We start from the raw sequence: 24,608 nt of genomic DNA on the forward strand, positions 1-24,608 counted from the left end.
TCCCACTCTCCACTCGCATTTTCTGCACCCGAAATGAATGATTTCGTGAATCATGTTTTTTTTTCCAACAATAGACAGCAGTTTCATGCTCATCAATGCATTTCTATTCCAATCTTATTTGTTGTATTCAAATTCCACGACCGTTCTGGTGATTGCCAGATGATGAGCTGGTGGGATTAGACCACTGGACGATCCGCTCACCTAAAACAGATGCTCCAGGTGAGGCTCGAACTCACAACCGCGGCATAGCCCGCTGGCTGTACTGCTGTATAAGTACCGCGCGCTAACCGATTGCGCCACTGGAGCACTACGTTGCGCACATTTTTGTCCGGTTATTAAAGGCTCCCGCAGCGTTACCTCCGTTAATAACCGCTATTCGAGGCCACATTTCAGACCGGGAAACAAACCCATCAACGATTCTCTTTTCCCCGGCTCCACAGTGAGTGAGACAGGGAGAAGCAGCAGGATTATATCCCGCAGTCTCCAGTCGCCAGCAGAAAGCGGTGACTGCAGCTTCAATCAGCGGGTTACTGCCCATCCCCGGGACACAAGGTCCAACCCCGTTCAAACCTCCCCATACACCGAACACAAGCTCAGCAAAACGCAGATAGATTATATCCCGCTCACTGAACCTTCGAGTAGCATTTACACAACACCCGAGTGATTCACAAACAAAATTCACACCAACTTTCCAAAACTTTTCAGTGATAAATTCCTCCATTTGGTTGAAAAGCTGAGTGTTGGGAATCTGGAAATGAGCACCATGGGATTTGTGCTATCCAGTGACTTGTTTCCCAGGTTTAACCTCAGGTTTGAAATTCCATTTGTGTTGTATATTGAAGCGAATCTTATATCAAAATTAGAAGAAAACAAGGGAAATATTAAATCTTGGAAGAAATCCTGAGGGAAATGGATCACAATATTCGGAAGGAGGTGCAGTTGTGAATGGTATTATTGATGATTGAGTGGAAACCATTGGATGTTGGACTACTGGTGGTCAGTTCCCTTCCCTCCCGTTAAATTCCTCCCTGTGATAAGAGAAATGGATTTATTTTACCTGTCCGTTCATAGGAGAAAGTGAATAACCAACACACTACAGCAGTGCTGCGGGATCAACGGAACGAAAGAGACTTGTATAGAATTGTAAACAGTGCCGTCATGCTGCAGTTCTGGAACAGGTTTTACAGTAATAGAATTGTGGTCATTGACACACTAGTTTAGAATGTATTTAACGGCGGTTATCTTAGTCTCTGCGGCGCAATTGGTCAGCGCGTTCGGCTATTAAGCGAAAGGTTGGTGGTTCGAGACTCACACTGGGACGGAATTTCATTATTTTCTCTTCATCGGCAAACACTTGCCTGTTTGCAAAGTGTCCGTGGATGCCAATAAAAAAAGCTCTCAATTGTTCCCAGCTGTACTGTTATCTGGAGTTACCAACATTATTTAATGACAACTGACTTCAAACATATTATATATATGCTTCCATTATACTATTAAAGAAATACAATTGAAACATAAACTTGTGGCTAAGCATTTGTTCCAATTCCATGTTCCTGCTTCCATTCATTCCTGGATAGATCATGAATCTGTCTAACTCAAACTGAAATGTGTTCAATGATGGAACATCGGAACCTTCTGGAGTAGAGAATTCCGAAGATTCACGAGTCTTTGAGTGAAGCAATTTCTCCTCATTGCAGTCCTAAATCATCAGCGCCTTATCCTGAGATTGTGTCCCCGTGTTTGAGATTCCCGGATCAGGAGAACTAACGTTTCAGTTTTGTAGTACTATTTATTGTTTCTCGTTAAAGATGTTGAGATTTTCCAGCATTCTTATAGGAGGAACCAGTAAGGGCAATGCAAGTATGAATGGGTGTTGGCCATTGAGGGGATTGCTCAACGGGATTTACATTTCTCTCTGCTATTCAAGGCGGCAGAAATATTGAATGAGGATTTTCGGTGCGCTTGTGTGGTTCCGTGGTGTACTGGTGAGCACTCTGGACTCTGAATCCAGCGATCCGAGTTCAAATCTGGGTGGGACCTTGTTTTCACATGCAGATGGTTGATTTGCTGAAGAGTGTTTTGTTTAAAAGTATCACAAAGCACCAATCGAGAGCACAATTTGTCAGCCAGTTCAATTGGTCTGACAATGCACAGTGTGATAATCCTCTGGTGCCAGGTGTCTGCAATGTCAGTGCTTTTCGTTTTTTTGCTGCTCTTTAATTCCTCTGTTGGAAAATAAAAAGAAGCGGTTTGTGTCGCATAATAGCAATTCGACTCGAGTCTGGCAATTATTGAGCAAGTGTGTGTGTGTGTGTGAGCGTGAGAGAGAGAGATAGAGAGTGTGTCGGTGTGTGTGCATGTGTGATGTCCCCGACTTGCCCCAAATTTTATAAATTGCCGCTCCCCCTATAAACTTGCCCTAATCTAGTTCACCTCGATTAAATCACTCCTCAATCTCCTCCCCAATGGACAACAATCCCAGCATCACAAACCAGAAACTTCTGGCTAATTTGAACTTTTCAGAATAAAACTTACTCCGAAGAAATTCCTCCATCTGTTTTAATTGAAATTTGTCAGCTTAAAAAAATCTCTGTATTTTGCTTCTTAAAATTAAACATGCTTAAAATAAATTCTTCAACAGATTTCATCAACTTTTTTAGAAACTATTTTCACCATTCTGAAAAATGTAATGTTTCCATGTTTATTTTTCGAGAAATTTCCAACTTTTAAAAGGTAGCTTAAGCTTGCTGACGTATTTTTCCCAAATACTTTAACGAGAATTTTTCATTTAAAAAAGAAACATTTTTCTTTCAAAAGAAAAGTTTTTTCATTTTTTTTGTCAACATTGTTTTTTTGAAAAATAAGTAGCTAAGATAAATATCTTCACAGAAGCTGATTGCATTTGGTCAACATTTCCCTGAATTGGTCTAAAATTAATGAAAAAATATTTTTCATCAACACGAACATGGAGTTTTCGAAGTAAAGTATCATAACGAGCCAGCCAGGAGTCGAACCTGGAATCTTCTGATCCGTAGTCAGACGCGTTATCCATTGCGCCACTGGCCCACAGCAAAACCACCTGCAGCACTATTTACATATCCGTCCGAAGCTTCAAAATTGGCGGAAACATGGTCAAAACATATTCGATTTAGTGAGGAAATGTTACATAATTGAAATTTGCTATTCTCACTCACAGTCATTCTACTTTGCCTTGAATTGAGTTAACCTGCTGTGTTGGAATTCGAACCCTGGTTCTCAGAGCGTCCATTTGCTTCTCTGCGTTATCAATCCAGCGTCAACAACATGGCTGGAAACCGCACCCCTCCCGCCAGTGAATCCACTATTGAATATTACCTGAACACAGATCTTACAATCATATGACATTGGCTCTTACTTCAGCCTCAAAATACATTCAGGAAAAGACAAAAGTGCTGAAAATTCAGGACAACACAGAGCAGGAAAGAAGATAGACCTATTCTGACTCAGCACACATTTTATCAGTTCGTTCAGTGGCTAAAAGAGCAGGTCAGAGGCTGGGAATCCTGCAGGAGTAACTTTCCTCCTGACTCCCAAAAAACATCGAACATAGAACAGTACATCACAGTACAGGTCATTCGTCCCACGATGTTGTGCTGAGCTTTGTCCGAACCCAAGATCAAGATCAAGATCAAGCTATCCCACTCCCTATCATTCTGGAGTGCTCCATGTGCCGACCCAATAACCGCTTGTAAGTTCCTAAAGTGTCTGACTCCACTATCACAGCAGTGAGTCCATTCCACACCTCAAACACTTTCTGAGTAAAGAACATACCTCGGACATCCTCCTATATGAACCTTATAGCTATGCCCCCGAGTGACAGCTACATCCACCCGAGGAAATAGTCCCTGAATCAGTGGAACAGTCCACCATCGACGTGGCACAAGTCAGGAGTGCGATAGAATGTTCCCCACTTGTCTGCATGATGCAGGAATCCACCAAAGGCACCTTAGACAGCACCTTCCAAACACAAGACCACTTCCACCCGGCAGCACCCCCGCACCCCTCCAACACCACACAGACAACAGCATCACCAAGCCTCTCAGCTTTCTGTGTGGCGCCAATGTTGCTTGCCATTTGTCAGCTCCAAACACAAACATAAAGTAGCCGACTGCGGACTTCCCGAAATCTGAAATAAAAACAGAAAATACTGGGTAATGTCAGTACGTTTGGCACTATCTGTGGAGCGGGAATCAGAACTAACTTGTCCCGTCCAAGATGGGTGTGGGCGCCTGCCATGTGGGTGTCCGAGTGGGCTCTTTCCGTGCTCTTAAACTCTGCCTTTTTACAGAGCCAGTCAGCAGAAAGCCATTTGGTATTTGGTCTGTTACAGTTTGTGTGAACTGATGTTTGAAGACAGTGTGAGGCAAAATGCTGCGCTAATTAGCATATAGCACAGAAAACCAACAACGTGATCCTGCCGAAACCCGGGATTGAACCAGGGACCTTTAGATCTTCAGTCTAACGCTCTCCCAACTGAGCTACTTCGGCTAGCGGGAAAGCTAGAAGCTTTCGTCTCCCAAATATCTAAGACAGCAATGATTTCTGTCCATTCGTTAGTGCATCATTTTCATCTTTCTTCAAATAATCTCAACCAAATTTCCTCAGTGATAAAAACAAATTACTGCGGATGGGAAAAGAGGAAATGCTCCAAAATATCCCAATGTCTGACAGCACCTGTAAGGAGTGAAAAGGGCGGACGTTTCGAGTCCAGATGACAATTTATCAAACGGAGTTACTCCGATCGAGAAGACAGACAGGAACACAGGCTGAATGGCCGTTTGTCGGTGTAAGAGACAGAATTGCCAACATTGAGACTGCAATCCCTGCCCAGAGGATGGATTGGGACTTTCTAACTGAGGTTCAAATCCTGTCATTTTCGCTTCCGTCATTTCTCATCGTGACTTATTTTTGTTGAAAATTACTGGAAATAAAGCAATGGGCACAGAGATGGTCAATTCATTACAAATCTCTTACATCAGCATCACTGAAGGTCCAGTGATCAGGATCGGCGCCGTGACGCGGTTTCGATTCCCAGTCACGAAGTGAATCATTTTTTGTTCAATTCTTTATTTAATGAAAACACGCCCCACAGCGTCTGTGAAGGGAACAACATCTAAATCTTCCAGCTGGATGAACTGGCATCGGAGCTGGGGAAGTCAGAGATGTAACACTAATGGTAAACTCTGAAGAACATACATGCCAGATACACAACATACATGTCAGATACACACACAACACACATGTCAAATCATGTCACTTTCAAGGTGTGTCTTTTAACTTCCTGCTCTCCACCTCAGACATTTCCACATTCATCAAAAATCCCCCACCACAAACCCCATCCTGCTCCTCAATCCACTGATAATCTTACTAGTACCGGAAGGTGCAAGTTGCATTTGGCTCCATAGCTCAGTGGTTAGAGCACTGGTCTTGTAAAACCATGAGTCGTGAGTTCAATTCTTGATGGAGCCTCCGCCCAAGGTTTAGCTAATACAAACTGTTGGAAAAAGGCAAATGGAGTGGGAGGTGAAACGGAGTCCTCTTATGAGTGGAGGGGCTGATTAGATGCTAATTTGGAAAACAAGACGATATTCTTCTTCGCGAAAAGAAATTGAAAGAGCAGAACATATTTGACGAGCTGAGAAATATAAATGTTGACATTAAGAATAGAGTAGATGCGTTTGTATAAGGAATGTATAAAGTTAGCATGTAGGTGCAGCAGGTAATTGGAAGGGAAATTACATTTTGTTCTCATTGCCGGCAGACTGGAGTTTACAAATAATGAGGTGTTTCTGCTGTTACACAGGATTTTGTTGAAATCAGGTTGAATATTCTGCGCAGAAGTGACAGTCACATTTAAAAATGTTTATGCTTTGCATTAGAAACGGTAAAGAGAAGGTTCACCAGATTGTTCCCTGGGGTCAGTGAGTTGTCCTATGATGAAATTCTCTGGAGTTTAGAAGAATAAGCGGTGATCTATTTAAACTTACACAGTGCGGATTCGGTTTGATAGGATGGAGGCTGAGAGATTTTCTTTTTCTCTGCTGGTCGGGAATCTAACCCCCTGCTACACAGATGAAGGGTTGGTCATTTAGGGCTAAGATAAGGAGAAATTACTTCACTCAAAGGGTGAGAATCTTTGATATTTTCTGTGCCTGACAGTTATGTTCGCCCCATCATCGAGCACATTTAAGGTTGTGATAAGCAGGTTTCTGATCTCTTGGAGAATTCAGGGATACGGGGAGCTGGTGGAAAAACTAAGTTGTATCCCAAGATCAGCCATGATGGTATTGAATGGTGGAAATCGCGATGGACCGAGTGGTCTGCTCCTCCTCCTATGATTCCTGTTAGAATAAAAACAGAAAGGACTGGAATTTCTCAGCAGGGTTTGCAACAAATGTGGAGTTAAGTTTCCGAGTTCAATATGATTCTTTTCAAACCAGTAACTGAGTGTGAATTATAACAACTAGCACAACATCGAGACTGCAAACACTTCCAGTATCACTTGTATCTGCCTTTTTGAGCACACACTACTATCAGATATTTCAGATGGTGATTAACCATTTTAATCTGCGCCTATAAACCCATTAAATTCTGTTGGGGACTGAACGAAATGCGAATAAATGCTCGGTGTCGAAATCGAACTTTCCCCTCAGTGCACGTTATTTCACAGAAAACATTTGAGGGTGAAATCAGAACAGTGATAACATGTCTTTAACACCGAGGTATGGATCATGTTGAGCAACAAACTGAAATCAATCAATTTTCTCTTACCCGACATGAGAAAGCTTAATGAAAGTTTCTGCCCGAATGCGAACCAAGGACGGTTCGCGTGTGAGGCGAGGGTGATAACCGCTACACCACAGAAACAACTGGTAACAGAGAAGAGCAAATCTGCCTGTCTGCAATGTTCAACTAGGCTGTGTTGCTGAAGGTTCCGATGGTCAGACTGAGAGTCCATGTCACTGAATTCAGGAAGATAACCGTTACTTTCAATCTGATTTAACAACTTATCCCCAGCATCAACATTTAAAAGCGTTCGTCTGGCAAATATCTAAGGGAGCAATGATTTCTACCCATAAATTTTCATCTTTCTTCGAATAATCATCCGCATTTTGTATCATCAGCGCTTTGTAACCTGTCGCTCGCTTTTTTCTTTGTTCTTTAAATGTGACATTTCCAATTCAGATACTAAAGAGGAAATCTCCCTGATACTGATTCCGACAGAACTGGTGCAGACCGGGAAGTAACACAGGATTGTTGTACCGCAATAAAATCTACATTCCCTAACCGGAAATCGAACCCGGGCCGCGGCGGTAAAAGCGCCGAATCCTAACCACTAGACCACCAGGGAAACTGATGAGAACTTTATAAAATATTAATTTATCCATGAGCCACCTGCCTTTTGTTTTGTTTCTGTCTTTTTATTCACCAAATACAAGTTTCTCCTTCACATTTTCATGTTTATATCACACACAAGTGATATAAACTTGTGGCCACAGTGCAGAATCCAAACCACTGATCCAACAGGGAAGCTGACTTTCCCAATCAGTGGATCATCGTCATTTTAGCCATTCTCTTCGTTCTCTTCCGTCACACAATAGGCAGGTTTCTCATTATAAAAACATACTCTGCTTATTTCCACACTTGACACCTGTCATCGAGCCCATGGTGGTGAAAACGATGGCGTTGCACCATTGGAACACCCGGGTTCCGCCATCACCAGCTCAGTGTTACCTTGTTACTCCGGGACCCGGCAGTCAGAGTGTTCTCCCACCCCCAGTAAGTCCCCAGAGTTCAGAAGCTGTGACATCTTCTTCAGAGCCTTCAGTGTGTACTCGATGGAGACGAATATCACGCGAAGGCCATCTCCACGCCCCCACTACTTCCCTTCAAAAAACAGAGCAACAGGAAATTAAGAAACGACGAGCTTAAGGACAGTTTAAATGATGGTGTCCCTTCAGTGCAGCTCATTGTGTTTCTAAAGTGAGATGATTTCTGTTTGTTACACAGTTCAAGCTGACCTAATTCAGAGAAGGATCAGGCTCAATCCTCCCGATGGCCTTTCCCAACTCCATTTCTTTAAACGAATTTCAGTAACATTTCCATTAAATAATATGATTGTGACGTATGTTAATGTGCTTGTATGGCCGAGTGGTCTAAGGCTCCACTCTCCGTGGAGGTGTGGGTTCAAATCCCAACGCGAGCAAAATGGATTTAAATTTTGATACTTACTGCTGTTGTAAGATTGAATGCAGGAGTGTGTGCAGTGTTGTTTTCGTCAGGTGATTCTTCTGTGAAATGTGCGCCTTTTCCTCTAGTTCACTTACAGTATTACTTGTATCTGTCTGTTTGAGCACACACTACTACCAGAAATTTCTGATGGTGATTAACCATATTCGTCTGCACCTATAAACCTATTAAATTCTGTTGGAGACTGAACGAGATGCGAATAAATGTTCGGTGTCAAAATCGAACTTCCCCGTCAGTGCACCTTATTTCACAGAAAGTATTTGAAGATGAAATCAGAGAAATGATAACATGTAACATCGAGGTTCGGATAATGTGCAGCAACAAACTGAAACCAAATAATTTCCCTTCCCCGACATAAGCAAGATAAATGATTGTTCTTGCTCGGTTTCGAACCGGGAACTTTTCGCGTTTAAGGCGAACGTGATAACCACTACACTACAGAAACAACTAGAAAACTAATGGAGCAAATCAGCCTGTCTGCAATGTTCAACTACGCTGTGCTCCTGCAGGTTCCGATAGTCAGACTGAGAGCCCATGTCACTGAATTCAGGAAGATAACCGTTACTTTCAATCTGATTGTACATCTTATCCCCAACATCAACATTTAAAAGCGTTCGTCTCGCAAATATCTAAGGGAGCAATGATTTCTACCCATTCATTAATGCATCATTTTCATCTTTCTTCGAATAATCTCAGCATTTGTATCATCAGCGCTTTGTAACCTGTCGCTCCCTTTTTTCTTTGTTCTTTAAATCTGACATTTCCAATTCAGATACTGAAAAGGAAATCTCCCTGATACTGATTCCGACAGAACTGGTACAGACTGGGAAGTAACGCAGGACTGTTGTACAGCAATAAATCTACATTCCCTGACCGGGAATCGAACTAGGGCCGCAGCGGGGAGAGCGCCGAATCCTAACCACTAGACCACCAGGGAAACTGGCTAATTTGGAAATATTAATTTATCCATGAGCCACCTGCCTTTTGTTTCATTTCTACACAGGGAACACAATTTCAGGATAAGGAGCTGATGATTTAGGACTGAGATGAGGAGAAATTGCTTCACTCAAAGGCTGGTGAATCTTGGGAATTCTCTACTCCAGAGGGTTCTGATGCTCCATCATTGAACACATTTCAGTTTGGGTTAGACAGATTTATGATCATTCCAGGAATGAATGGAAACAGGAATATGGAATTGGAACAAATACTCAGCCACAAGTTCATTTTTCAATCGTGTTTTTTTTATGTTTAAAGGTATAATTACACATACATATTATATATCTATGATATATATGTAATGGTGCACAGATATATATATGTGTATATGTATATATAATGTTATATGTAATATGCTTGAAGTCAATCGTCATTATATAATGTTGGTAATACCAGATAACAGTACAGCCGGGAACAATTCGCACCTATTTTTTATTGGCACCCACGAACCCATTGCCAACAGGCAACTGTTTAACCATGAATGCTGATGGTGAGGAAATAATAAAATTCCGTCCCTGGGTGGCTTCAAACCACCAACCTTTCGGTTAATAGCCGAACGCGCTGACCAATTGCGCCACAGAAACTGAAACAGCCGCAAAACATATTCTAAACCAGTTTGTGACCAATGATCACGCAATCTGAAGCTTAATTTCGTTATTAATGCACTGGGCTTTGCTTCTATAAGGGCTACAATTAACCCTGTCTCATTTATGACTGTTCATGGCAGTGTTCACTACAATTTGGTGCAGTCTTGTACAGTAATGCACTAGGCCAAGTCTCTTTATATACTGCGTTTGACTCATTTGAATCATTATTGCAATAGACTTTGCACTGTTTACACTACATTACATGCCGCTTCATTTATTAATACATGTAGACATGCCATGATAAATGCGACAAGTCATCGTCTCTGAACTATTATTACTTAGGCAAGAGTTCACTTACGTTACATTAGGCTCCATCTCAGATATTATTGTGCTAGGCTCTATGTCATGCACTACTGAACACACCCGTGTATCACTAATAAAGCAGACACTTTCTCACTAATTGTTTTTCTATAAAATGTGTCTAATAGATGGAATCGAACAAAGAGCGAGTGAGAAGAATAGATGGATATGAACTAAAAAGTGCAATATAATTGTGTGGATGAAATTGTGTTATAGATCAGAGTGAGTTAGGGCTCGAACTGTGCTGAAGTCAAAAATTATAACAAGGAACTATATTAACATATACACAGAACATAACATAGAGGCAGGGTTCGGCTGGATTTCTAAACGGACTAAGGAAAAAAATGAGAGCCGAGGAATGGAAAATCCAGCGATAAAGAGACATGTGTCCAATTATAATTAAATATTATTTGATAATGTCTGGATGATAAAATAGACAAATCTTTAAATCACAAAAATGTAAAGTTATTCAATAATTAGCTGGTAATCGACATGTTCACTAGCCGGAAGGTAAATATGAATGCAAGTATTAAATTCACTATCCTTCGGCCAGATATCCCTGTGAATGTTACTGACAGAGATATTAATGCCATTGCTTTACTGATTGTTCCCTTTCCATGGAAACAGGGAAATAAATTTTCCTCAAATTTCTTCTCAAACCTGCTGCACTAACCTTGCGATTAAAGTGATACAACACCACCATCTGCTGGCGGACCACGGAAACTGCAGGCGCTGGTGCTTGTGAGTCTGCGAACGGGTTGCTGAAATAATAATATTGAACGATATTGTCCGAGATTGGAGTTTATAGAAGGATCTCGGCTGGCGTATTCGCCCTTTTTATAACCAGGTACCGCAGATAAATCGTGTTCTTCATTTCCCATTGGGAGATAATGTCTGGAGGTTGAAGTTGGTATTATTTGAAACTTCAAATTGTACATTCGGTGCAGTTATCAGACGTTAATCAAATTCAGAATCTTAGTGGGTAAACATTGCTGCCCTCTACAATTCGTTTGTCAGACATTTTCACGGTTTAGTCTCAAAAAAGGCACAAAGAATCAGACATTTCCAGGGACACACACACACACACACACACACACACACACACACACACACACACACACACACACACACACACACACACACACACACACACACACACGCAGGTATTGGAGCCTACAGGGATACAGGGGGGCATACACAGATTCAGGGACACATATAGATGTAGGGGCACACTAGATTCAGGCGCAGACATATAGAGATCCTCGTAACTCGAAAGATACAAGGGCACACACAGAATCAGAGGCATATACAATGTCTCAGCTTGTACACTGCCGAATTCTCTCTCGTAGTTCCAGACTTTTCAATGAGTTCAAGCAGGCAACTGTTTGCCCGTGAATGCTGATAGTGAGAAAAATAGCAAAATTCCGTCCCTGAGTGGTCTTGAACCACCAACCTTTCGATTAACAGCCGAACACGCTGACCAATTGCGCCACAGAGACAGCAGTAATTAAATATATTCTAAACTAGTGTGTCACTGGCCGCAATTCTATTTCTGAAAACCTGTTCCAGAACTGCAGCATGACCGCACTGTTTACAATTCGATGCAAGTCTCTTTAGTTCCGTTGATCCTGCAGCACTGCTGGAGTGTGTTTCTCCTATGAACGGGCAGGTAAAACGAATCCATGTCTCTTATCACAGGCAGGAAGGGAACTAACGACCAGTAGCGCAAAGATCCAATATATTCCACTCAATCATCAATAACACCATTCACAGCTGCACCTCCTTCCGAATATTGTGAACCATTTCCCTCAGGATTTAGTTCCAAGACTTAATATTTCCCTTGTTTTCCCCCAATTTTGACAGGAGATTCACTTCAATATACAGAGTAAATGGAGAAAGAAGAAGCTTTGCATTGGCCCGGAATCGAACCCGGCCCTCCCGCGTGGGAAGCGAGAATTCTACCACTGAACCACCAATGCTGCTCTTGCTAATGCAACCCCCACATGCTCTCTCTTCCTTCACACTCAGCAGCATTGTAATTTCCTTACTTTGTCCTTTCGTTCCCCAAATGCCCACAAAAACTCTCACTCAAATCTCAACGCAATATCGCACAAGCCTCTCATGCTGCTCAACACCTTCCTTTCATTCACAACCGCATTTCAAACTTTGAACCTTCCTCCAAAACACAAGCACTCTGCAACAATTCCCCTCTCACACCGTCTCATTCTCCCAAATATGCCTCTGCTTTCACCACATCAGTCTAAACACGCTTAAAACGTATTCAAATCATTTGCACACTGTCTCTTCCACTCAACTCATATCACTACAATACGCACCATGCAATTCTGCAAAAGCTTTAAGCTGCTACATTTCTTCAAAGCTGGTACCCAGTGCGACACCAGGCCAAACTTCCACTTTCAACACTTGATGGCGCCTATATAGGGTTACAAGTTAGCTCGGAATGAGTTAAAAAAATAGGGCTTAGGCGAGCTAGGAGGAGGCATGAGAAGTCCTTGCCAAGTTGGATAAAGGAAAACCCCAAAGCTTTTTACTCTTACGTTAAAAACATGCATTAAATCTTCATATATCGAGGCCAGTCTGTGACATCTGAAAGCAATGAATTCTAACCAAAAAAAACCAAAAAATGGGTACTAAAATTGTCCCTAAATTGGACCTCCCTGATCCTCGCACGTTAGGCGTAGACTAAAATCATGAATAGGTCACTGAGATAGTAGGACGGCGGCGCGGGCTCGTTGGGCCGAAGGGCCTGTTTCCCGTGCTGTGTTGTTCTTTGTTCTTTGTTCTTTGTTCTAACCACGAGACTACCAGCATCCCGTCTACCTGATTCTCCCAGATACTGGTTACAGGAATGTGCACAGCGCCGATTGTCCGCACTCACACACTCCTTCCTGTCTGTTAAGATTTGAAATTGTTTATATTTTCCACATTGGCTTCCAGTGTGATGAAAGCAGAGCTGTGATAAGCTGATGTTGTTCAGTGGATTTACTGCAGTAAGGTTTATATCAATTCGATGCAAACATTGGCGTTTGAATGTGGTCAGTTACAGTGAAATTTAATGCAGTGGAAGGGAGCCTACTCGCTTTTACAGGAGGAACCAGCAAGGGAAATATAAATATGAATAATTGTACAACGGGACTGGTATTTATCCCTGCTGTTCAAATTGGCACAAGTATTGATCCACGATTTTCAAGTTTCACCACATGTTGGGTTCTGTGGTGTAATGGTGAGCACTCTGGACTCTGAATCCAGGGATCCGAGTTCAAATCTCTGCATGAACCTTGTTTTAATTTGCAAATACAGATGATGGATTGGCTGAAGGGCGTTTCGTTTAAGTTTATCACCAAATCCTAATCGAAAGAAAAAATTGACAGCCTGTTCAACTGCTGTTACTCAATTCAAGGGCAATTAGGATTGGTAGTAAATGAACAAAGACAATCTCAATCATGGACCTTTTCCTCACAAGTAAAAGCAAACTTTCTGACAGTTCTTGTGCCTGAAACTTTCGAAACATCGAGCTAATATGTAACAACTATCCTAATGATTGCATGTGGGCCAGTGGCGTAATGGATAACGCGTCTGACTACGGATCAGAAGATTCCCGGTTCGACTCGTGGTTGGCTCAGTACCAACCTTTAAAAGGTGTTTACTAATTCCTTGTTACTTTCGATGAAAAAGTTATTCAATATCTTTATACTTATTCAGACAAATGCAGGCAAGCATATTTTCAGCTTCTCTGGAGAAAGTAATTTTAGGAGATTGCTAAAGAAGAGCAACCGACTATTTTAAGTTATTTTTTTTCGAAAAAAAATCGTTTAATAAGATTAGGATATTAAATAAATGCTAAACTCAAATACATTTTGGACAAAATTCAACATGTCTTAGAAAATTTACAGAATTTTATCATTTTTTTCATAAAATTCCGCATTTCTGATTTTGGAGAAAGCATTTCAAGCTGAGGTCAGTGCAAAGATAATATGACTGTAACATCGAGTTTGTGATAATATTCAGCACCAAACTGAAATCATACAGACTTCCCTCACCCTAGCATGTTTCAGATGTTGATGAACTATGTTAGTCTGCGCCTAAACCTATTGAATTGTCCTGTAGACTGGATGACTTGCTGATATGTGCAGGTGTCAAAATAGGAACGTTTCATTCCTGGCATTGCATCAAACAATTTATCATTTCTTATTTCACACAAAGCATTTGAGGCCGAGGTCAGAGCGAAGGTACTATGGGTGTAACATCGAGATTCAGATAATGTTCAGGAACAAAATGGCCGGGCCGATGAAGGCATGCTTTAAGGTGCGAGGGGCAAGGTTTAAAGGAGATGAATATGGCAGATTGTTTGCACAGAGAGTAGTGGGTTCCTGGAACTCGCTGCCGGGGAGACATAGTAGAAGAGGATGCAGTTGTGACTTTTAAGTCAGTTGACAAGTACATGAATAGGATGGGAATAGAGGGATATAGTCCCGGAAGGATAGGGGGTTTTAGTTAAGTGGGGCAGCAGGGTCAGTGAAGGTTTGAAGGGCCGAATGGCATGATCCTAGGCTGTAATTTTCTTTGTTCTTTGTACTGCCGTTCTTCTTTACCCAAAACTGAGCTTCAGACTCCGTAGCTCTATGTTTAACCACTCCATCTCTGACATCTCCAGTCACACAACCCTGTGAGATGTCTATACTGATCTTATTGTGGCATCATGAGCGTTCCACATACAACATGACTTGTATCTATAAATTCTCATCTTGAACGTTTCAATTGAAATTTCAAGGCGAGCAGAGCTTTTTGAGCAAAATGGTTCAGATTCCCATCCCCTTTTAATGTGAACAAGTTATTTCTGATTTCACAACAGGGGTTGTCTATGAAACAATGACTGAACACAGGGGGTGAATGTGAGAAGCTGAAGTTTCCAGTTGAAGAGGTTCCCAGTGTCTCTGAGCAGCTGAACTGGGGAAGCCTTTGGGCAGAGACTGTCCTGCTGCTATTTCCCTTCCTGACCACCGGGGGTCGCTGTAACACGCCCGGGCGCTGCTCCGCCCAGTGTCACCTCTTGCTCACTCCGGCCCGGCCGCTGCTCGTTGGCGGAACATCCGGGTCCTGTAGAGAGGCGGGGACAGCCGCCATATTGCAGTGACGTCACCATCAGCCCCTCCCCCGTCGAGGTAAAAGCGACGGTTCAGAAATGTAGAAAGTGAGAGAAATTCCCACCCGGAAAGGAATTAAAATTAAATAAAATACATATTTTTATAAAGAGGCAGGTGGCGGAACCGCGCATGTGCTGTAGTATTTTCCCAGAGCACACCGCGCGGCAGTGATTGAAAAACAGACGGAATAAAAAATAGAAACGATTTTCCCGAATGGAGAAGGAACCGAAAGTCTGACGGGTGAGGATGTGAATAATAATCATCAAGATTCAACATATTAAAAGATTAAAATGTAACTGCCTGGGCGCATGTGCGGAGGAGAATTCCCCCAGAGTGCAGCGCGTGGGACGCCGTCTCCCCTGGCAACGCAAGATGGACGCCGGCCGTCTCCCCTGGCAACGCAAGATGGACGCCGGCCGTCTCCCCTGACAACGCAAGATGGCCGCTGGCGGTGAGTGATTGTGGCGCAGGCGCAGTGAGGTCTGCCTGCAGCCAATTGTCCAGATTGCCCCCCAGTGGATGTGGTGGGGATGGTGCAGCAGATGGAGCAACAATCCCAGTTTCAATGGGGGGAGAGAAGCTGCAATGCTGCTCCCTGTTGTTCACTCCTCTCCCCAGTCTCAGCATTGCAGAGTGTTTAAACAAGAGGGTGCATTGTCACAGCAGCAGCGTCTCCACGTCCTTCCGGTAGTAAGGTGACCAGAACTGGACGTAGTTCTCCAAATGCAGTCTAACCAACGTTCTGTACAACTGCAGCATTAGACGCCAGCTCTTATACTATATACCCCTTCCTATAAAAGCTAGCATTCTGTAAGCTTTCTTGGCAACCTTCTCCACCTGTGTTGCCACCTTCAGAGACTTGAGCACTTGCACTCCCGGGTCCCTCTGCATTTCTATACTCTTAACTGGTCTACCCTTTATCATGCAACTTCTCTCTACATTATTCCTTCCAAAACGCATCACCTCGCATTTATCAGGATCAATATATATCTTGAGAAATTTGCCTACCTCGGAATTACTCTCGCAGAGATATTACCACGATGCCACTGTCACCCTTTCAACATTGATAGAGTACTTACAGCAGAGAAGAAGGCCGCTTTGAAGCGTCATGTGTGTGTTGGCCCTCTAAAGGACCAGTTCATCCAATAACACTCTGTACCCCACAGTCTCTTATTTAGTTCATTTACAGACAATTATCCAATCCCATTTTGAACCCATTAATTGGCGCTGCCTGCACCACACTCTCAAACAGCACATTCCAGGTCTGGGTCACTCACTGTCTGAAAATGTTTTTTCCTGATGTCTCCACGTTTCCTTCACCAATTTACTTCAACCCGTGCCCTCTGTGTCAAAATCCTTCTGCCATTGAAAGTTTCTCTCTATCTACTCTGTAAAAATCCCTCAGGATTTTGAATGCCTCATTAAAGTCACATCAGCAACTTTCTGTCAAGAAAATTAGTCCCAAACTCTCCAAAATATATTCGCCACTGAAGTTTCTGATCTCTGGAACTATTCTCGTGTTTTTCTCCTGCATCCAGTCCACTGATTTTACATTCTGCCTTACGTTCGGTCAGTTAGTGCCTGCTTGAACACATGAAACACAATCTTTCTTCATGCCCTGGAGTGAAGATTCGGAGCAAATTCATTTCTCATTTCTGGCGGACTAAGGGGAATCAGACAAGGTTAAGGGCAGTTTAAAAGCTGCTGGTCCTCCATAAGGACATAAGAAAGGAACATGAGAAATAGGAGCAGGAATAGGCCATCTAGCCCTTCGAGCCTGCCCCGCCATTCAATAAGATCATGGCTGACCTGAAGTGGATCAGTTCCACTTTCCCGCTTTCTCCCCATAACCCTTAATTCCCCTGTCTATCAGAAACCTATCTACCCGTGACTTAAATATATTTAGCGAGGCAGCTTCCGCCACTTCAATGGGCAGAGAATTCCAGAGATTCATCACCCTTTGAGTGAAGAAGTTCCTCCTCAACTCTGATCTAAACTGCACCCCTCCCCGCCTTATCTTGAGGCTGTGCCCTCTTGTACTGCTGTCCTTTCTAAGCGGGAACAATGTCTCTCCCTCTACCCTATCTATCCCTTTCATTATCTTATACGTCCCTGTAACATCCCCCCTCATCCTTCTCAACTCCATGACAGCCCAGTTTATGAGTGAATTCACCGAGGTTCTCCTCAGTCTTCTCTCATTCTGTCTCTGGATTTGATCAGAAAAAGGCAGAGATGAAGGTGTCTTTACACGGGTGGGTCACTGGGTGCCGCAGTGACTCTGTCTCTAAAGGGTCCTGAGTTCAACCACATCCCACCCATGACTGGGGGGGACATGCCTGTCTGGGAAAGTGGGGGGAAACCGTGTAATAGGGAAATGGAGCGGAGTCGATGGGTTTAGGAGAACGGAATTAAGCCAAGATAGGGATGGTTAAATTTTTATTCAAAATTTATTTAAAAATTCAGAGAATATTTACAGCGAAATTGTTTTTTTTAAGTTAGGAAAGTGAACATAGCGATCGAGGTTGACATTGAGAACAGGAGACATGTACAGAGAACCCGTCAATATTTGTACATCTGTTACATACACCAGAAAGAGAATACAGATCCTTAATAGAAAGAGGAATTAACAAACGGGAATAAGGAATGAGAAATTATTTATACATGAAATTTAAACTAGGGGGGAATCTATTAACCACAATAACATTATAACAAAAAAAACTAGTACTTTTCACACTGAAAACTGAAATAATGTCTGATGTTGCCTCAGTTACAGATCCAGAATGATAAATTGAGAGAAATTTACTGATAGATTCACCGAGATCAGATATTGTATTGGAACCATACACAGATCTTTATAATCAGCTGAGGGAAATCTGCAGCGTCCAAAATTCAACCCATCATTTGATCTGTAAAATAAAGAGACAATATTGAAGCAGATGTTTCTGATGCGGGACATTAATGTTTTTAATCAGTGAAACATTGAGAGATTTTTCAAATCCATTCTGCCAGTTTGAAATGTGAGTGAATTGAATCATCTCACCTTCATCAGAGTGACGGCAGTGCTGTAGAAAATGCTCAGGAAGAACAGGACGATGAATGTGGAAGCGGTTGTCCAAATGTTGCTGTTATCATCCTCACTGTCTTCAATCCAGATGCGGTCGGTGGGATCTGAGGGACAGAGACCAGGAAATGGAATTAGATTACTTTATTTATCCAGGGAATCTTATTGTTTTCTTTTCCCTGTTCTCCTTCATAAACTGTTCATTCATTCTCATGTCTAATTTTCAATGTATATCTCCTGTTAAATTCAGGACACTCAGTAACAGATCTCCATAACTATTTTCACACCTGATCCTTATTGGTATTCCTTGGAGAGTCCATGTCAGAAAGCACTGAAGGTGTTTTCTTGAGAATCAGTTCATTTTGAACTATTTGCCACGAACCCTTATTGAAGAATGTTCTGACTGATATGGAGGAACATTCCCCTGTCAATGATTGTTTCCACAGATGGTGACTGATCTGTAAACTGTGAATGCTGCTGTTTAAGATCTGTGATGTAATTTCCAATCTTTGCTAATTTACAGTGGAAATGTTTAGTAAATCATGAGCTTAATTCAATTTCTCAACGTGTTTGGCGGTGTTTTGAGAATTGGGATAGTTATCGGTGTGTATGTCCATTCAAGTTCACATTTAAATTTTACTTTCATCATTTACCTGCCGTTTGTATTTAAGATTGTGTGTGTGTGTGTGTGTGTGTGTGTGCCTGTGTGTGTGTGTATGTGTGTGTGTCTCTGTGTGTGTGTGTCTGTGTGTATTTGTGTGTGTCTGTGTGTGTGTGTGTGTGTGTGTGTGTGTTTGTATATGTGTGTGTGCGTGTGTGTGAACACTTCCTGAGCTGCATTAATCTTTGGTCCTGAGTTAATCTGTGTGTATGAGGGATAATGAACGTGTTCATTTGCCTGTGTTTGTTGAATTGTGTAGTTGTGTGTCTGTGTGTATAATTTATTCTTCAGACATTGTGGATATATGACTATTATTGTGTGAAGTCTCTGTATATTTATTAATGCCACTCTTAACCTGTGCTCGTGTTTCTGCCTATTTCAATGTGTGAATTTCTGTCACTCGAGTAATGTTTCCTTCCCTTTCTGTGTGTGTCTGTTCCTCCGTGTGTTTGTGTGCGGATCTGTTAACATGTTAGTGCATGTAAATCCGTGTTGATAGTTATTTATAACAATGTGTCAGTGTATGGCTGTGTTTCCATGTGTAGTATTGTGTGCTGTGGTGTTCTGTTCTGTATGAGCATGTGAATGTTTGCATCCACATGTTTGTGTGAAAATATTTTGCTCTCTGTTTACCTATATACAGTGTGTTAATATTGTTACATCTATTTCCCTGTATAAGTGATAATGTGTATAACATTGTGGGTCTCTATATCAGTATTCATTTCAGCGAGAACGTGTGAGAATATGCATTTGTTTGAGTGTGTGTATCTGTTTGTGTATGTTTTGGACCTGCATGCGTGTTATCTGTCCGTATTGTGTGTATGCATGTATGTGTTTGCGTTTGGGTCTGTGTACCTAGTCACGTATGTTTAGGTAATATGTACTTGTGTGTTTGCATGGTTTCTGCGTGCGTTTGTATATATTTGATAATTTGTGTGCATCCATGTGTGTGTGTGTGTGTGTGTTTGTGTGCATGGTGCGTGTGGGGACAGAGAGAAAGCGAAAGAGAAAGAGAGGGAAGTATTTGTGTATGCATGTATTTTTGTTTGTATATGTGTGGTCCATTAGTGTATTTGTAGGATCGTGCTTGTTTGAGTTCGTTTGTGCGTATATTGTGTGTTCTTCTGATCTGTGAATGTGCATTTTTATTTATGAATGTATCTGTGTTTTTGTTGTGTATGTATTTGTGTGTATTGTGTATTTGTGAGATTCTGTGTCTGTATCTGAATGTGCCTGTCTATATTTCTGTGTGTGGGAGTATGTGTATGCGTTTGTGTGTGTATATTAACATTCTGTATTCGTGTGCATATGTATGAGTATGTGTATTTGTGCAATTGTGTCCACGTGTCTGTGTGTGTGTATGTGTGTGTGTTTGTGTGTGTGTGAGTGTGTGAATGAGTGTGTGAGTGTGTAGTGTGTCTGTATATGTGAGTGTGTGAGTGTGTGTATGTGTGAGTGTGTAGTCTGTGTATGCATGTGTGTGTGAGTGTGTGTGTGTGAGTGTGTGAGAGTGAGTGTGTGAGTGTGTGTGAGTGTGTAGTGTGTGTAGTGTGTGAGTGTGTGTATGTGTGTGTAGTGTGTGAGTGTGTGTATGAGTGTGTGCGTGTGTGAGTGTGTGTATGTGTGTGTGTGTGTGAGTGTGTGTGTGTGTGTGTATGTGTGTGTGAGTGTGTGAGTGTGCGTGTGAACGCCTATGTATGTATGTATAATTGTGACAGTTTGGGGCAGTTTTGACAGTGTGTGTTTTTTTTAACTATTGCTCCAAGTTTCACCGACAATAGTGAACTGAATATGATCCAGACAACCCGAATAACGGAACATATTTTCAATGTTTTGCTGTAGAAATATATTTTATGTGAGGAGCACGGTGATATCAGGAGAGAGAATGAAAGAATTCATTGATGTATCTCAGAGACCTCAGGGACAGAACATTAAAGCCCGGGGAGGGATCTATGACTTGTTTAAATTTGTATTCTGGGAAATCAATGTCAGCGCATGGTTAACAGGAACAAAAGTGTTGAGACATTTTAAAATTATGTTGCATTAGTATATATATATTTCAATGATTAAGATAATGATACTTCAAAATCTGCAGCAAGTAAACCGGCAACTAATTTGTACTGTGAGCAACTGGGTCCTTATAGTAGAGGACTGTTCCCTTCCAAACACGGGGGAGGGAGGAGAGTGAGCTCAGAGTTTCCCTCTCTCTACCCGGTGATACAATGTCCCTGATGGTTCTAACCACTGAGGAGGTGGAGGTGAGTGGATTAAATAATGACATTCCTCCTCTTTTCATTGAGGAAGTTTTGGGACATGGATTAGCTCCTGCTCCTCCCCTCTCTTTGCTGGGTTAGTGGGAATCCAGGATGTTAACAATTTCACTCTCCCTCAATCCGATGGGGGGAATATTTCTCCATGTTTTTTGTGTGTGACCCTCACTTCAGTTCCCAGTGGGTGCGGTGCAGCAGCTTAAAGAGGTGGTCAATGAGAGAAGCAGGGACACAGAGATCTAAATGTTGTGTTTGTGTGTCAGACATGTTAAAAATGTCGGATTTTTTTCCTCTCAGCGGGAGGAAAGTCAGTGAAGATATTTTGCAGAATCCTGTAATGAATGTGCTCTATTCTATCCCTGACCCAGTGTCTATCTCCGCTGGGAGCACTGGTTCAACAATGTTGGGTCCGAGACATGAAAATATCTGACTCAAAATCAAAGATATGGAAGTAAAACTGAAAAACAACCAATTAAACAATTGGGCATTTCATTGATCGTTAGAGGAAAATGTTTTTATTCTTTTTATTGTAGTTTTTAATGGAAGTGAGTGACTCTCATTGACATGAATTAACCGTGTCCATCAGTGCAAGGGAAATGTTCACAAAACTGGGTTTACCGCTGGATTTGTCAACTGTTCTGTTGATGATCTTCAAGGGGATGGCTTCATGTCCGACCACACAGGAGTAAGAAGCGCCGCTGGACCATTCCTCTGCTGCAATGGATAACAGGCTGTACATGAAGAAGGAGCTATCGCCGTTCTCCGCCACCACCTCGGTGTTCCTGTAGTTGCCGGGATTCACCGGCTTGTCGTTGATGGTCCACTTGACGAAGATCTCTCGGGGGGAGAAACCTCTCACTAAGCAGCTGAGGGAGACGAAACTCTGAGCGGAGACGTCTTCTGCCGAGGGCAGGAGGACAGAGACGACCGGTTCCCGCGGATTTGGATCTGCAGAAAATGTACAATAAATATCAATAAACTGGAGAATTCTGGAGACAATGAAACCACTGGTTAGATATCAGGAAAATGTGCTTCGTTTCTGATTTTAACCCTTCCCATTTTTGATTTGCAGCTTGGAGGAGAGGCGAACACAATTGTTTTCTCAAATAACTCAGGGGGGGGCGAAGTGGAAAGATTCAGAAAGTTTACAGCACAGAATCAGGCCATTCGGCCCAACTGATCTACTTTTCCTTTTTGGTTTTCTGGTTTTTGATGCTCCACATCTGGCTCCTCCCTTCTTCTTCGATCCAAACCCAATAACATCGCCTTCAGTTCACTTTTCACTCATCAACACATCAAACTCCCCATAAACATATCAATCGGCCCAGAGTCGTTTATTTCAGGGTAGAACATTAATGCACTGAATACTAAATATTGACGAGTACACTTTCACTGGGGATAGACACAGTGATGCATTTACATAGAAACATAGAACATTACAGCACAGTACAGGCCCTTCGGCACTCAATGTTGTGCCGAGCTATGTCCGAACCCAAGATCAAGCTATCCCACTCCCTATCATTCTGGTGTGCTCCATGTGCCTATCCAATAACTGCTTGAAAGTTCCAAAAGTGTCCGACTCCACTATCACAGCAGGCAGTGTATTCCACACCCCAACCACTCTCTGAGTGAAGAATCTACCTCGGACATCCCTCCTATATCTCCCACCATGAACCTTATGGCAATGCCCCCCTAGTAACAGTTACATCCACCCGAGGAAATAGTCTCTGAACATCCACTCTATCAATTCCCCCTCACCATCTTATAAACCTCTATTTAGTCGTCTCTCAACCTCCTCCGCTCCAAAGAGAAAAGCCCCAGCTCCCTCAACCTTTCCTCATAAGACCTACCCTCCAAACCAGGCAGCGTCCTGGTAAATCTCCTCTGCACTCTCTCCAATGCTTCCACATCCTCCTTATAGTGAGGTGACCAGAACTGAACACAATATTCCAAATGTGGTCTCACCAAGGCCCTGTACAGTTGCAGCATAACCCCACGGCTCTTAAACTCAAACCCCCTGTTAATAAACACTAACACACTATAAGCCTTCTTCACGGCTCTATCCACTTGAGTGGCAACCTTCAGAGATCTGTGGATATGAACCCCAAGATCTCCCTGTTCCTCCACATTGCTCAGAACCCTGTCGTTGACCCTACATTTATTGTTTCAATCTCTCAGCTCACCTGTTTCCTTGTGGATAGATGTTCTTAGAGGAGTCGGCAGATCCTGATGGCTCACCACGCACTCAAACACAGCCGCACTCAGCCAGGCTTGTGTGGAGATGCTTAATTTGCTGATCACGCTGTCACGATCCGCTCCGGGCTTTTTGGCAATCTCTGATTTCAAATACTTCCTGTCTCGGATCCAGGACACGTTAACTCCATCAGGAGGATGAGAAATGATGCAGGTTAAGGTCGCAGTCGCCTCCAGTAAGACCTGTTCGATTGGTGGTGGCTGTATCTTCACTGTGGTATCAAGGCACTGGGGAGGATCTGTGAATGAGAAATGGAAATGAACCCTAGTTCCCCTTCAGAAGCAGGACAGCAGTCTTCAGCCTGAAGGAGACAAAGTCGCCTTCAATATATCAATCTCTAACTCTCGCCTTTCACCTTCCATGGCGAATGGGAAACCAGCTTGCTCTATGGAATTATTCCCCGTATTAAATATTGGAGCAGCGGTAACATTTCCATGAATCAGGATTGGCGAATTCCCAAACAAACACACCATCCTGAACTCAGGGAAAAAGCACTGACCGTTGGTTTATAAATAGGGTGGATGCGCTTTCTAATATTTTACCCCTGTGCTGTGACCTGTGAAACAGTCCCACACCTACTGTCTCTCCAAATTTTACCAGCTGTCTCAGGAACAAGCTGACATCAAGGCCACCTCGCTCACTATGTTGCTTCAAACCGAAAGGGGGCACTCTTTTAGGGGGAGGCAGTGGCATATGGTGTTGTCAATGGACTTATAACCTCGGGCTAAGACTCTGGGGACACAGATTCGAATCCCATCATTGCAAATGTGAAATTTGAATTGTGTAAAAATCTATAATTTAAAGTTGAAATGGTTCTCATGAAGCTATTGCTGTAAAACCCCTCCTAGTTCACAAATGCTCCTTAGCAAAATCAACCTGCTGTCTTTATCTGGCCTGGCATGCATGTGACTCTAGATTCACAGCAACGTGAGTGACACTTAAGTGCCCTCAGGTTTGGGAAATAA

The 24,608-nt window shown here is 42.5% G+C and overlaps 7 non-coding genes across 7 annotated transcripts; all 7 read right to left on the minus strand.

The window, feature by feature from the left end:
• Positions 1–211: 211 nt before the first annotated feature.
• Positions 212–306, minus strand: trnai-uau (transfer RNA isoleucine (anticodon UAU)). Its single transcript has 2 exons — positions 269–306; positions 212–247 (listed from the first exon to the last, which is right to left on the minus strand). It is a non-coding gene; the product is annotated as a tRNA-Ile (tRNA).
• A 2,687-nt stretch (positions 307–2,993) lies between these two features.
• Positions 2,994–3,066, minus strand: trnar-acg (transfer RNA arginine (anticodon ACG)). Its single transcript has one exon. It is a non-coding gene; the product is annotated as a tRNA-Arg (tRNA).
• A 1,388-nt stretch (positions 3,067–4,454) lies between these two features.
• On the minus strand, positions 4,455–4,527 carry trnaf-gaa (transfer RNA phenylalanine (anticodon GAA)). The gene has a single exon. It is a non-coding gene; the product is annotated as a tRNA-Phe (tRNA).
• A 2,791-nt stretch (positions 4,528–7,318) lies between these two features.
• On the minus strand, positions 7,319–7,390 carry trnak-uuu (transfer RNA lysine (anticodon UUU)). The gene has a single exon. It is a non-coding gene; the product is annotated as a tRNA-Lys (tRNA).
• A 2,405-nt stretch (positions 7,391–9,795) lies between these two features.
• On the minus strand, positions 9,796–9,869 carry trnan-auu (transfer RNA asparagine (anticodon AUU)). The gene has a single exon. It is a non-coding gene; the product is annotated as a tRNA-Asn (tRNA).
• Positions 9,870–11,657: 1,788 nt separating this feature from the next.
• Positions 11,658–11,731, minus strand: trnan-guu (transfer RNA asparagine (anticodon GUU)). Its single transcript has one exon. It is a non-coding gene; the product is annotated as a tRNA-Asn (tRNA).
• Positions 11,732–12,140: 409 nt separating this feature from the next.
• trnag-ccc (transfer RNA glycine (anticodon CCC)) lies at positions 12,141–12,211 on the minus strand. Its single transcript has one exon. It is a non-coding gene; the product is annotated as a tRNA-Gly (tRNA).
• Between the last annotated feature and the right edge of the window lie 12,397 nt (positions 12,212–24,608).

This window comes from Carcharhinus amblyrhynchos, unplaced genomic scaffold (genome assembly GCF_965287045.1).
Source record: "Carcharhinus amblyrhynchos unplaced genomic scaffold, sCarAmb.v2.hapA scaffold_38, whole genome shotgun sequence".
Classification (NCBI taxonomy): domain Eukaryota; kingdom Metazoa; phylum Chordata; class Chondrichthyes; order Carcharhiniformes; family Carcharhinidae; genus Carcharhinus; species Carcharhinus amblyrhynchos.